General features: G+C 35.6%; 2 long non-coding RNA genes across 2 annotated transcripts; one reads left to right on the top strand and one right to left on the bottom strand.

Annotated features, from left to right (window-relative positions):
* Nucleotides 1-6,249: 6,249 nt before the first annotated feature.
* On the bottom strand, nt 6,250-9,672 carry LOC130050035 (uncharacterized). The gene is made up of 3 exons (XR_008798413.1): nt 9,539-9,672; nt 8,112-8,275; nt 6,250-6,601 (listed from the first exon to the last, which is right to left on the bottom strand). It is a non-coding gene; the product is annotated as an uncharacterized LOC130050035 (long non-coding RNA).
* Nucleotides 9,673-11,226: 1,554 nt separating this feature from the next.
* On the top strand, nt 11,227-12,534 carry LOC130050032 (uncharacterized). Its single transcript, XR_008798412.1, has 3 exons — nt 11,227-11,400; nt 11,508-11,560; nt 11,660-12,534. It is a non-coding gene; the product is annotated as an uncharacterized LOC130050032 (long non-coding RNA).
* Nucleotides 12,535-14,444: the final 1,910 nt, after the last annotated feature.

Genomic DNA, 14,444 nt, shown 5'->3' with positions numbered 1-14,444 from the left:
GCGAAACACGCCATTTCGAGATTATAGTCGACGAAAGCTCAGTAACAGTAATGAATAAGGTACACTCATTTTGTATCTATTTTGTGACTTTCTTTATTAAAAGGAACAGTTCTCTAATGTGTAACGTGCAATTACTACGTAATTCAATAACTTGAAGCATGAAGCAGTTTCACTTTGCCACCGGATATAAGAAATTTTATTTCGTATTCCGATCCCAATCGAAAGTTGTTGACTGGGAATGACGTGTTTTTAATTCAATCTACATGTAACATCAAGCATTTTTTATATCACATTAAAAAAAACACATACACAATGTTGTAGAGTTATTTCTTGTAAATTTTCTGAGGTTTCGCACCATATTCGATATTTCGCGCCACGGTGTCAATAGGGCTTGTGTGCAGTTGTCGTTCGTTTCCCTATCAATGTTTATAGGTGACGCTGCGCTACAAACGACAATTTTCAACCTTATCTTTTATTTTTCTATGTCTATCAGTATCAATTTGATCGAAATCTTGTATTCAAATTGATTTGAATACAATATCAATGCATTTATTTACATGTCAATTATCAAAATTAGATTAATTCAGAAAAGTTACATGGATTATTTAATGGCGGATGTTTATAAAAGTTTATGTTGATTTACCTAGGAGTAAATCAGCTGACACAGAACCCCCGCTGACGACCACTATACAAATCAATACAAATTACTGCGCAGAAAAGTGCGTGATGACCCAGGGAGATTGAACATAGTTCAACTCCCAAAAAGCTGAAAGATGGTTCTCTCAACCCACAAAGCATAAATATAATATGTTTACGGTGTGACCGTTGAGACGAGCGAAGACCGATAACATCTTATAACACGACTTGAGGCTTTAACGCGGGAAACATAACGCGGTTGATGTAAGCAATGCATTATGACGTCATGATTAGCTGCGATTGTTTTTCTTTCAAATCAAGCAATTATCCACAACAAAATGAACGAAGATATTGGAAAGCTTATCTGGAATTTAAAATTATTTGTGGTGCTTTCCAAACTATTTATTTGTTTTATCAACGGGGTTGTCATTGAGAAGTATTCCGCAGTGACGGCGACATTTTTCCGGAGGCATTATGGGTAATCCCCATCATTTTTCAGCTCATGAAGAGCAAATCACGTGACTCAATTGCGTAATCATTGGAGCGAGCTTCGCTCGCTAATATGTATACGGTGTGACCGTTGAGACGAGCAAAGACCCATGACATCTTACAACACGACTTAACGCGGGAAATATAACGCGGTTGATGTAAACAGTGCATTGTGACGTCATCATTAGCTGCGATATTTTTTCTTTCAAACCAATCAATTATCCACAACAAAACGTACGAAGGTATGGGAAAGCTTGTTTGGAATTTAAAATCATTTGTGGTACTTTCCAAACTATTTATTTGCTTTATCTACGGGGTTGTCAATGAAGTATACCGCAGTGACGGCGAGATTTTTCTTGAGGCATTATAGGTAGTCCGCATCATTTTTCAGCTGATGATGAGCAAACCACGTGGTTTAATTGCGTAATCATTGAAGCTGCGCTCGCTGTTATCTGGATGATTTATCAGCCTACCTTCTCGGAGAATCAACATCTGTATCTTGAAGATCAGAGTCTAGTTATTAATTGCCATTGAGCAGTAGGTAAGAGTTCCACGAACAATCAACTCATTTGAATCTTCATGTTGATTAAAATGAGCATAAGTATGCTGTATTATCCTATGAAAGAAAATGGCAGGAAGGTATATATACCTTTGAAAACCCTAAGGGGAAAATAATGTATGCAGCATTATGTGTAGGAGTAGACTGTCCAGTCAGCGCATTGAAACAGCACCTCTCAAAGTTAGATTCTTAATGCAACATTTTCTTTTCATATTCAAAAGCAGCTTAAAACCCTCCAAAAACGAAAACAGTAGACATACAAATTGCTTTCCAATCCACTACCTTCACTTCCGGATTTATATAGAATTCTGTCTTTCTCCTATGTATATCCCTGTAAAATAGATATATTCCACAAAGTTGCTCAGTTTGCTGTTGAATGACCTACGACCCCACCTTCACCCCTCACTCAGATGACGTATTCCTGCGCGATTAAATTTAAAATGCATTGTATTTAACGAAATAAAGATTTTGAAATTGTTTATAATTGAAAATTGAATTGTAAATGATAAATAAATTCTATACGATATAAAATGATTTTGGGCAGTACACGCTATTTATAAACCTCTTGAGGTCCAGGTTAGAATGGATCCTCAGAACCCCTTGCTTCTCGTATGAGGCGACTACATGGGGCGGTATTTCGGATGCGTCCGCAAAAGCCGAGGCTCCGTGTCACTACAGGTTTGGCACGATAAAAATCCCTCCCTGCTGAAAGTGCCGGGCATAAGCCTAACTTTTGAAGCCCTTTACCGGCATTAGTGATGTCTTCATGAAAGGTGAAGATAACGAAAAATGATCAAACTCATAAGGAATACCATATGAGTTAGAAAATATACAATCAACCTTTCAGAAGCTTGATTTTATATTGTTTTACATCCCTCTCAAGAATATTTCTCTCATATGGAGACGTCACCACTGCCGGTGAAGGGCTGCAAAATTTAGGCCTATGCTCGCCGCTAATGGCCATTGAGTAGGGAGGGATCTTTATCATGCCACACCTGCTGTGACACGGGACCTCGGTTTTTGCGGTCTCATCCGAAAGACCGCCCCATTTAGTCGCCTCTTACGACAAGCAAGGGGTACTGAAGACCTATTCTAACTCGGATCCCCGCGGGATCCTTTCAGAGGAAACAAGTTCAGTTTAAAATATGGGGGAATTGAATAATGAGGAAATATTAAAATATCATCAATTGCACATAATTTGAAGAGGAAAAATATATAACCAATTTTGTCTAAATTACATTTCTGGGTTATATAATTCTTTTATGCTATACATGTAAATGGACACTGCTTTGCATGTCATGATAGCTTAGCTAAAGTCGTTTACTGCATCAAAAATGAGCCGTGGTATCTTTTATCTACCATGTCAACAGGGTGATTCAATATCTAAAAGTTAGAATAATTTTTTTCATTACACGACATCTTTCACCAGTCTCGTTAGGTCAGTGGTAGAGAGTTTGCTTTGTAACCGTTATGTCGTGGGTTCGAACTCCGTCATGCTTGCGTAACACCTAAGACGTAAACATAAGTAGGGATTATTCTTCCGCCAAACCCTCGCTATATAGAAGTGAGAATCGCGGATCTATTCGATAAGACTTTGAATGCGGTAGGCCGGGGTTCGAATCCCGGCCGCTACAGACCGAAGTCGTTAAAACAGGTAGTGATAGTTCCATCGACAATCGCTCGGCAACAGGTGTGCATGTCACGAGTCCTCGGAGATGACCTTAAAAACGGATGTCCCGTGTCACAGTAGGTGTGGCACGCTAAAGAACCCTCACTGCTCAGTGGCCGTAAGCGCCGAGAATAGGCCTAAATTTGAAGCCCTTCACCGATCTTGGTGACGTCTCCATATGAGTGAAAAATTCACGAGTGAGACGTTAAGAAGATACAATCAATCAATCGAAATGACTTTAAAAACGGAGGTTCCGTGTCACGGTAGACATTGGCACGTTTAAAAAACCCTTCCTGCTGTGGCTGTCATCGATAAGCATAGGTCAAAATTGATGGTATTCACCCAAACTCCCTGTTGAGGCCTCATTACGTCACCTTCGAATAGACCTCTCCTATGTGACGCAGTACAATATACAGATTTGTATATTGTGAGTCCGCGATTATCACGCAGGCAAATAACACTAAAGAAGTAGTTCGTAGTTAAAATTTTGAAGATATTAACATTAAGAGCATTAATATAAAAGTATGGATTTTATTTTAAACATAAAATGATCAAAAGATCATTAAAAAGTAGGGAGACTGTTCAAATTATAGTGTAAAGTAATGAACTTGATGTTTACGTTCTTGTTTTGAAAGCTGTTTACGTTTGACGTTATGTTTTTTCGTCATTCTACAGTGACGTCACACAGTATACGCGGCTTAAGAAATCGTTATCCCCAAGCTCCGGTCAGCTCAGTATGTTCCGTTACACTACAACTCCAATATCATCGCTGTCACCATCGTCGGTTACCCACGGGTGCTTCTATTCGATTATCTCCATCATGACGGGTATGAGCGAGCGTGAGTGGACTCAAAACCGTGGTTTGCGACGATGCGCTGCCACAGGTTTTCAGATCAATCGGATCACGCGGTCGTCTTTTTCCGTAACCGGTTACGGAAATAGCCGAGTAGTTACGATTGGCTTTCAGATATGAGCCGTGTTGACGACATGACGTCACAGTTGCAAAAGCGCGGTAAATTATAAAGCTGATATTTAGAGAGAAAAATCCACGACATTCACATTGAAACGTTTATGCGATCATTCAATTTCATTGTGCATGTAGTGGTTCCTTATTAATCGATATCGGTTTCCTTGCATCTAATATATTATCAAGTCTTAGATTATCATTTTCTTCAAATAAATATTCATAGACCGTTATTAATAACGTACTATATAAATCAATGAAAGAGAAGGTAAGTAAAGTAAGTAGAATTGTAGAGTCAAATTATTTGATTCAGATAAATGCAATTTCGCTAGAATCAGATAAGAAAACGTCCATTGGTATTCATTTTAAAAGAATTTGATGCAGGCCTATTCCTTGTCGCTGTACACGATGCCCGGTGGATTTTTAAAATCATAATTAATGTTTTCATCTTTTCACGTCAGGGATCCATATGTGAGGCGCCGTTGATAAACTTACATTTAGAAATTTGTGCACAGGAATATATCTGGTGCACATTTATGAAAATGAACATATAGGAGGAGGGGGGGGGGATTAAAATTTACTCAACATCCCAGATCGAAACAAACTAACATATGAACTTGAGGTGTATTACATATTGTACATGTACATTTACAACCCACCATGCACCCAAATTAAACGAACAAAAATTGCAGTCACCATTATCTATATTCTAAAACACATCAGCGTTTCTTCGCAGGTTGCATTTGAGACATATAATATAAGTACAGGTTTATACATGTAGCTTTGCTTTAACAAAAAAAAAGGGGGGGGGGAGGCGACAAGCAAAAAATGAAGAAGAGAGAGAACATCCCCCCCCCGCCACACACACACACACACACACTGTTACTCTTGTTGACATGAAGCAACTTAGTTTATTGATTTTATGATATTTTTAAATTATATTTTCCATTGTATTATTTTACATGGAAGGCATATTTGTCATAAAAAGTGGAAAAGATGGGTACCCCCTCCCAAGTTCTATTTGCCGGTAGTATAATTCTTTGTAGTATACGCCATGCTCTGATGATGTTTGTAATTATATGACTCTGGTCCCCATATAATTATTTATTTTCTTACAGAATTGAACAAATTTAATGATTTATAGCTTTCCAGAAAACATCTTTTTTAACATATAAAATCTTTCTGAAATTAAGACCAGTTAGGAAAGCGAGTTAACTTCAAGCAACAATTCATTTATTTCACAAAGACCGTTTCTAAGTAGACAGTAAAAATTCTTGCAGAAATACATTGAATCTTTCAGCACCATATTTTTTCAATCCACTTGTACTTAATTGACTTCATTACTGTTGTACATGTGACAATTTCACTTCAATGTTTATATAAGAAAAAAAGTATCTTATGAATTACATGTATATGAATTTGATAAATTATGGAATTATTTTTAAGTCCCCTGTAAACTGTCATCCAACAACAAAATATCCCCACTGTTTGAACAAATCAAACTTCACAGCCTTACAGTGCATGCATAATTTGTTATATTGTAATCAAATTGTTCTTGGTATTTTCAAAGATTCAACAGGAAATAATTCTGAATCAAAACTCTTTTGTAGATGAACACTTGCCTTAGAATTTTTTTAATGAATATAGTGTATATTACATATGTATTTTGTGTCCTTCAGTAAAATTAAATAAAATGAACCCTTATATAGCCCCATCATGTCCTCAAGAACCATGTTTTAAAACCCTATACAACAATATTCACACAGTTTTGTCATTTCTGTTCCTGTTGTTCTACAGCAGATTTGAAATTCAGAATGACCCATAATTCTATTTTGCATTTATTTCTCCTTGGAAGGGGTCCGGGATCCCCATTTATAAAAAATTATGTGAAAAGCTTACTTTGACCATTTGCTACAGGTATACCAAAAAAGTCAATAAATATTCTATATGTATGGTATGTCATATATACACTGTATCTATGCACATCCTCTTCATTAAATTTGCCTCCCATGAGGCTTTTTTCAATATGTACTGTATGAGAACTACAGGTATCTATCAAACACATCTAAATGACACTTTCAGAAAATTTATCATGTTTTATTAGCAAACACTTCACATGTTTATCATTATTGCACTGTTGATAGACTCACTGTCATACATAACTATATATAATATGTAACATTGAAAAGGAATTTTTGTCTCTTTCTCAGCTTTCAATCCCTGTATACTTCTTGCACATATTTGGAAACAGGCAAAAAATGGTAATTTTTTCATATGTAAGGAACTGAAATGAAGAAAATTATTTGTTATATTCAAATCACAGGGGCTAAACCCGTTTTGGGCCCGAACTCTGTGATACCATAAATATAGAAAGGGGTCTAACTCTGACACAGATAAAAAACTAACCCCTCGCTTCAAATGCCTAAAAAATCTTAAACTAGGTAAGCTATGCGTAGTTTGTCGTTTTCCTTGCATAGATTAATGTTTTAACTACTTGCATGCCAAATCTCAAGTCACTGGTTCTTAAAATAACAAAGATATACGTCATCGTTCTCTCGATTTCACTTGTTTATTTTCACTAGGACATTTACCGGTCCAGGTCACGGAGTCGTTTCTCGCCTATGACAGCAGCGAAATTTAGACTAGTATGGAAGATTTCGGACCTGTCAATTAAAATTTCACATCAATTATACGCTACTTACTTCCTCATATTTTAATAATGTTCTTCGTGTAGACATTACACGACTCATTTTTCCTCAGCCGCATCAACTGTTGACAAGAGCTGCCGTTTTAATGAACACACTAAATACCCGATAGACTTAAAATCTCAAATACCTTAAAACTGATCAAAACATTATTCTTGTGATGTTGCACTTAGAAAAGAAAAATGAACATTATTTCTTTGCTTTTTTTAAATTTTTTGTTTTTGTTTATTCTATTTCATTTAGATTATTATCACCCATTTTCCCCTTCTTTAAAGTTTTAGACATTTCGGGTATTTAGTGTATTCATTGAAATGACAGATCTTGTCAACAGTTGATGCTGCTGAGGAAAAACAAGTCGTGTAACGTCTACACGAAGAACATTATTAAAATATGAGGAAGTAAGTAGCATATAATTGATGTGAAATTTTAATTGACAGGTCCGAAATCTTCCATACTAGTCTAAATTTCGCTGCTGTCATAGGCGAGAAACGACTCCGTGACCTGGACCGGTAAATGTCCTAGTGAAAATAAATAAGTGAAATCAAGAGAACGATGACGTATATCTTTGTTATTTTAAGAACCAGTGACTTGAGATTTGGCATGCAAGTAGTTAAAACATTAATCTATGCAAGGAAAACGACAAACTACGCATAGCTTACCTAGTTTAAGATTTTTTAGGCATTTGAAGCGAGTGGTTAGTTTTTTTTATCTGTGTCAGAGTTAGACCCCTTTCTATATTTATGGTATCACAGAGTTCGATCCCAAAACGGGCTTAGCCCCTGTGATTCAAATGTTGTTTCAGAAATTCAGACAACTCAAAATTTAATCAACATGTATATATCAATAATGTATCACAGTGCAAAGCGATGGCCTGTGATAAACAAATTTTAAGTTACCTTTTTACAATAATAAATTCTAAAGCTCAGGTATATATTGCTACTCTCACTATTAATGTTGCAGATGTTGGCATGCATAGACATTCCTCAGAATTAAAGATTTACCTTCCAAAATCAACAATCATGATTTTTAACTGTTCTCATTTTAAATTACAAATTTCTATGTACATGTGTTAAAGACAAGTACTAGTACCTCATTCAAATTAGTTTAATTCAAATTGGTGGAAATCCTTCACATCTTGTAATTCCTCGTCGTCGGTTACCCATGGATCCTTCCAATAAATTCTCTCCTTTGTCAGATTGCGGAAGCTGGTGTGGACTCAAAAATCATGGTTTGTGATTGCGATGATGCAATTCCTACAAAAATATAAACCATGTCTTATTTTTATATATGCTCATAGTTTAGTCATTTCTGATACAATTTAAATAAAGCTGTGTGGTTCAATGTTGCAGAATTGCATTAATACAAATTTAATCTGAAAACAATCTGCAACACATTACATTTAATGATGATGTGTACAATATGATGTTTACATCTGAAACATGAAAAATTTCTTACATTGGTTTTAGCTGAATTCCCATTGGTTGACTTAAACTGCATCAATATGTAATGATTTATATTCATTACATCATGGATTTTCAGTGACAAGCAAAGCATAATGTATGAACACTTGGTGAATACTTTGTACATATATATGTACATCCTGTCCAACTGTCTCATCATAGAAATTTCACATGTTTAGTGATGCAATTTCCGTGGCGAGAGTATATTTATCAATTTCTCTGTATGTTAACTTTGGGTCCTGTCATAATATAAATTCCCACATTTATTTATCATTGAAATTATTTCATTGCTACATTAGTCATAGACCTTATATCCCACACTTACAATTTATCTTAATTAATACTGGATTGTTAATTTCATTTTTTTTTTAAATGTCAGGTATTCAACTGATATCTATATTAGATGTGTTTTAATTAAGTTACACTGCATATGAATTTGTTCTCTTTGGATTTTCTTTCTTGAGCCACTAATTATCTGTATTGGTGTGTAAACACAAGTTGTGAATCTAGTAAGGTGTACAAAGTTATATGTATGATTTAATCTCGACCATATCATGGTCATTGATACACTCATATGACTTTTTAAAATCCTGTACCAGATCTATATGTTCACCATGTTCAACAGCATTACACTGGGAACAAGCATGACACAATTAATAATTATTTAAAAAATGATTTTTGAAAGTGCACCTCCACAATGTTAATTTGGGGGAGGGGTGGGAGAGAAGGCATTTCCCATAAAACTTTGTTTGTATAGATCAACAGATTAAATCTGAATTACCTATAATCAAAGTAATGCGATATAGATCTAGTGATTGATATGAGCGATTCCTCAAACACTTTGATTTTAGAAACAACTTCAAGATTGTTTTAAAAACGAAATTACGCTTTTAAAAATATCTTCGATAGTCAATCTTTAATCTGTGCCTGTAGTATTTTACTGAAGATGTACGTACACTTAAACTTTATCAACATGTATCATTCTCTATGGCACTACGGACAGCTGACGGACTTTTCAAAAGATACGAGATTTCTGAGAAAATTCGAGTCACTAACCTGGTTGTTTGAATGTTCTCGCTTTTTCTGGACAACCTATCCATCTGTAAAGAAGTCCCTAGTGTATCTATCTTTCTTGGCTGGATTCCCTCTCAAATATGACAGCAGTACACAAAGGTGTGGGCCTGATACGATAAAATCGTCCTCCTGTTTCCACAGACGCCTCGACATCATCATCACTACGTCAATGACGCTCCGTTCAAAATTATAGCTCAATGTCAAGGCCAGTAGTTTCAATTTTTAATCAGTCTAAACGTTACACAGAGTGTAGAAGAATTTATTTCTACTAATTCTGGAATAAATAAACCCTACGTGACCACCCTATCTGGTATTTTAGATAACCGAATCACACGCGTATAGTAACTTGCGTTTTTCTGCAGAAGTTTGGAAAGCCTGTGGCAGTGTCATTATTCGTAGGGGAAAGTAGTCCCGGAGAATTTGACGCTGTACGGAGTTTGCGTTATCCCATAATGCCTAAATGGAAGAGTTTGGTTTGTAAGCAAACGAACTCTGACGGAAGTTTGGGTATTCACCTACAGCTGGTAACGTCTCAATATGAGTGAAAAATTCTCGATGGGACGTAACATAAACAATTTCTCTCTTCCCTTTGATACCGCTACATGAACACAATTTAAGGAGGCAAGAAATCCGACGTGATGTTGGATTTTGTCTTGGACAGTTGGGAAGCGGAGAAGAGAGGACTGAGATATATGTATTAAATAGTCACAGATTTGAATATCAGTTTTTATCAGTTTTTAAGGAATAAATATAACTCTGGAATAATCTACAAAGTCAATACTTGTTAAAAGGTAGATGTATGCACACCATCTGCGTAAGAAGTTTGCAGGAAACAATATTTAAACACCTTATTACAATAAAATGTATAAAAAGTAAAAACAAAAACAAAAACAAAAAACGAGAGAAAATGTTAGATACACCCGTATGTGTATACTACAAGGACTGTTCGGTACAGTGTAACACGGAACAGGGATATTTAGTTATTCAAACAGCTTCCAAGACAAAACCAATACAAACATTTTGATGTAAAAAAGCGTTTTTGTAATGCAATAAGTAATAATTTGATATCAGAATCAAGTTGACAGCCGTATCCCTATGAACTGTCCATATCTATGTTGAGATACAAAAAGCAATTTTAAGGAAATGTTTTTCAACAAATTGGGTGATAATAAGTTTATGATTGTAGGCCTACATGTATTTGAAAATGAAAATTTATTTACATTGAATGCTGTTTTAAGAGACTCTTTTTAGTGTGTCAGTTTTTTTTTAAATAACCATGCAATTTAGTACACAGAATCCACATGACTATGGACAGTTTATTGAGGAACTATGAAATTTGTATTGTATTGTTACATGTATATACCATGTCTAGCTTTGAATAAAAATTATTTGATTGGGTTTGGTTTGCAATTAGAATATGAGAACATAGAAAGAATGTTACTCTCGGTACAAGGCGGTGAAATTGGTAACTCACCCTGCTCATAATCAAGCAGGATATAGCTGTTATCAAAATATCACAAAACTGGAAATATCAAATTCAGATTTCATTCCACTCCACTCCGATATTTACCACAAGCCGACTCGTGTTTGGCAAGACGCAGTACATTTTTGATATAGGTACTATGAAGTATTGGAATAGCGGTGACATGATGTCAGTCAAATCATGTGTTTTGTGACAAGGAAGCGAATGATAGACACCAAAAATTGTTTAACTGATAGTACGGTGAGGCGTTTCACTACATCGGGTTGGAAATGACGGAACTGAGGATATTGTGTTTGTGGATCTTTAACATTACGTGGATATCTGGTCAATATCTTACTGGAGATAATATCTGTGGAAATGAGTAAATATATCATACTTTTAATATGGTTTTTGTTTTACTTAAAAGATCTATTTATAAGGAGATTTACAGGTAACTAATTTCCTTCATTTGATGATATGTAATTTCAGAACATTTATGACATGCTGCAAAGATTATGTACAAGTTGCAAACACATGTGTGGGTATGTTTTTGAGAATGTGTTAAAATAACCATTTTCATGAAATATTTTGATAAGTGTTATACAGATTGGAAGTTAGTATAACATTGGTGATCTTTTCAGAATGCGAGCCCGGATACTGGGGCTATAACTGCTCCTCGCCCTGTCCACCTAATCACTACGGACGTAAATGTAGCCAGATATGTGACTGTTCACCATCAGAGTACTGTGACAGAGGGTGGGGCTGTTTGTGTAATGAGACCAGTCTAAATTGTACAAATGCAGGTCAGAAAAGTGTTTAATTTATTTCTGAAATTTGTCTAGCAATCTAAAAAATGTTTTAAAAACAAATGAATTTTCAATGGAGCACAATGAAATGATAAAACATTGATGTATTTTAAGAATTTCGACTATTTTAGAATCATTACCTATAATTTCACACAAGTGATGGAAACACAAATTGGAGAAATCATTGGAAGAAGAACTATAGAGCACAATTATCACCAAGGAGTACATATTTAATGTGTCAGTTCAGAACGATGATTTACTTATAGAGTGGATCTCTATCTAACATGACGTGAATAAAATAAAATAGGCAAAATTTAGAATTTTCTGGCATAGGAAGTTTTACATCGGTATGATAAATCAAAGGCAAGACAGATTAGTATGGGTCGGCACGTGCCGGTGTTGTATAATAGTCTTTTCTAAATAGTAGCTTTACACCCCGGAAAAATGGCTATATAGTAGCCTTTCCACCTAGGGGGAAAGTCTACTATATAGTAGATCTTCCCCCATAGCAGGGTTACCCCCTCAGGTTTATGGTTTTGAATTTAGAAAACAGACTATGGAAAGTCAGTCGGGCTTTGTACAACAAATATTGATATTGCATAAATATGAGTATCGAAAAGTGTATATTGCCGATAGTTTGAATGTAGATACATGAATTTTTATAGAGATACATTTTAGATATATACTTTACGGTATTACTGAGAAAGTATAATGCATACGAAATTATATAAATAAATAAATAAATAAATATATAAGAATATATTTATATTTTCCACCATGTTTTAAAAGGAAGTCAACCATTATGACGATGTAGAGTACCTCCTTAAGTAGACCAAGTATATGCAATGTATAAAGGAGACCATAAAAGTATACATACATGATTATGCAGACTATTTTTATGCCCCCCGTTGAAAAAGAGGGGGCATATTGTTTTGTACCTGTCGGTCGGTAGGTCTGTCGGTCGGTCTGTAGACCATGTGTTGTCCGCTCAATATCTTGAGAACCATTCACTTGATGATAATGATATTTCATATGTGGGTTAGTTATGAGTAGAAGAGGATCCCTATTGTTTTTCAGGTCAAAAGGTCAAGGGTCAATCTACTCTGGACATAGGAATATAATGTCCGCTCAATATCTTGAGAACCCTTTACTTGAAAGACATCAAACTTGGCACACTGGTACATCCTATGGAGTAAATGACCCCTATTGATTTTGAGGTCATTTGGTCTAAGGTCAAGGGTCAAACTGGGCATAAGAATATACTCACCATTCAATGTCTAGAGAACCCTTTGCTTGACAGACATCAAACTTGGTACGCCACTACATCTTCAGAAGAAGATGGCCCCCATTGATTTTGAGGTCACATGGTCAAAGGTCAAACTGGACATAAGAATATACTGTCCGTTAAATATCTCGAGAACCCTTTGCTTGACAGACATCAAACTTGATACACTGGTACATCTTCAAGAGAAGATGACCCCTATTAATTTTGAGGTCACATGGTCAAAGGTCAAACTGGACATGGGAATATACTGTCTGCTCAGTATCTTGAGAACCCTTTTCTTGACAGACATCAAACTTGGTACACTGATACGACTTCAGGAGAAGACGACCACTATTGATTTTGAGGTCACTTGGTCAAAGGTCAAGGGTCACACTAGACAGGAATATACTGTCCGTTCAATATTTTGAGAACCCTTTGCTTGACAGACATCAAACTTGGTACACTGGTACATCTTCAGGAGAAAATTACCCCTATTTATTTTGAGGTCACATGTTTAAAGGTCAAGGATAAAACTGGACATAGGAATATACTGTCCATTCAATATCTTGAGAACCCTTTGCTTGACAGACATCAAACTTGGTACACTGGTACATCTTCAGGAGTTGATGACCCCTATTGATTGTTAGGTCACATGGTCAATCCACTCTTGACATAGGAAGATATTGTCTGCTCAATATTTTGAATTGATGATACTACTCTCAATTAAATGATGTGTGTGTGTATAACCCTTTCAATTTTGCACTATGGGGGGCATATGTGTTTTACAAACATCTCTTGTTTTCTCTTGTTATTTCCTTAAAGAATTGTTGCATTTTCAAATTAGATATTGATTTCTAAACAAGAGGCCCACAGGCATTATCGGTCACCTGAGTACGAAAAAATTCCTGTATTGAATATCTAAGCTAAATTCTAACGTTCAGCAACAGTATAAAACAAGATGTGTTCTTCAATGCCCTCAAAAGTGCATACACTGATGAAAAGCTTTAAATAATATTATAGGTGTATTAACATTAAAACATATGACTAATTTAGATCCATCCCAGAGTCAAAACCCTGGTTTGTAAAATTAACTATTTTTTGTACATCCCTTTCTGCTATTCCTAAGTATGCAGTTACATTATACAGTATCAACAAACTTACACACAAATATTATAAACTAAGTTTGGCCCCATCCTGGGGTCAGAACCTCCACCCTGGGGATTATGAAATTTACAATCTTGGTGGAGGCCTTCCTTCCCTACGTCACTATGCATTTGGTTTTTCTTAAATATGTGCGGTTGTAGAGAAGAATGTTTTGAAAATTAGTCAATTTTGAGCAGTTTTGCCCGCCCCTAA

Source organism: Ostrea edulis, chromosome 1 (genome assembly GCF_947568905.1).
Source record: "Ostrea edulis chromosome 1, xbOstEdul1.1, whole genome shotgun sequence".
In the NCBI taxonomy this organism is placed as follows: Eukaryota; Metazoa; Mollusca; class Bivalvia; order Ostreida; family Ostreidae; genus Ostrea; species Ostrea edulis.
The sequence above is the reverse complement of the archived record's forward strand: the minus strand, read 5'-3'. Positions and strand labels throughout refer to the sequence as shown.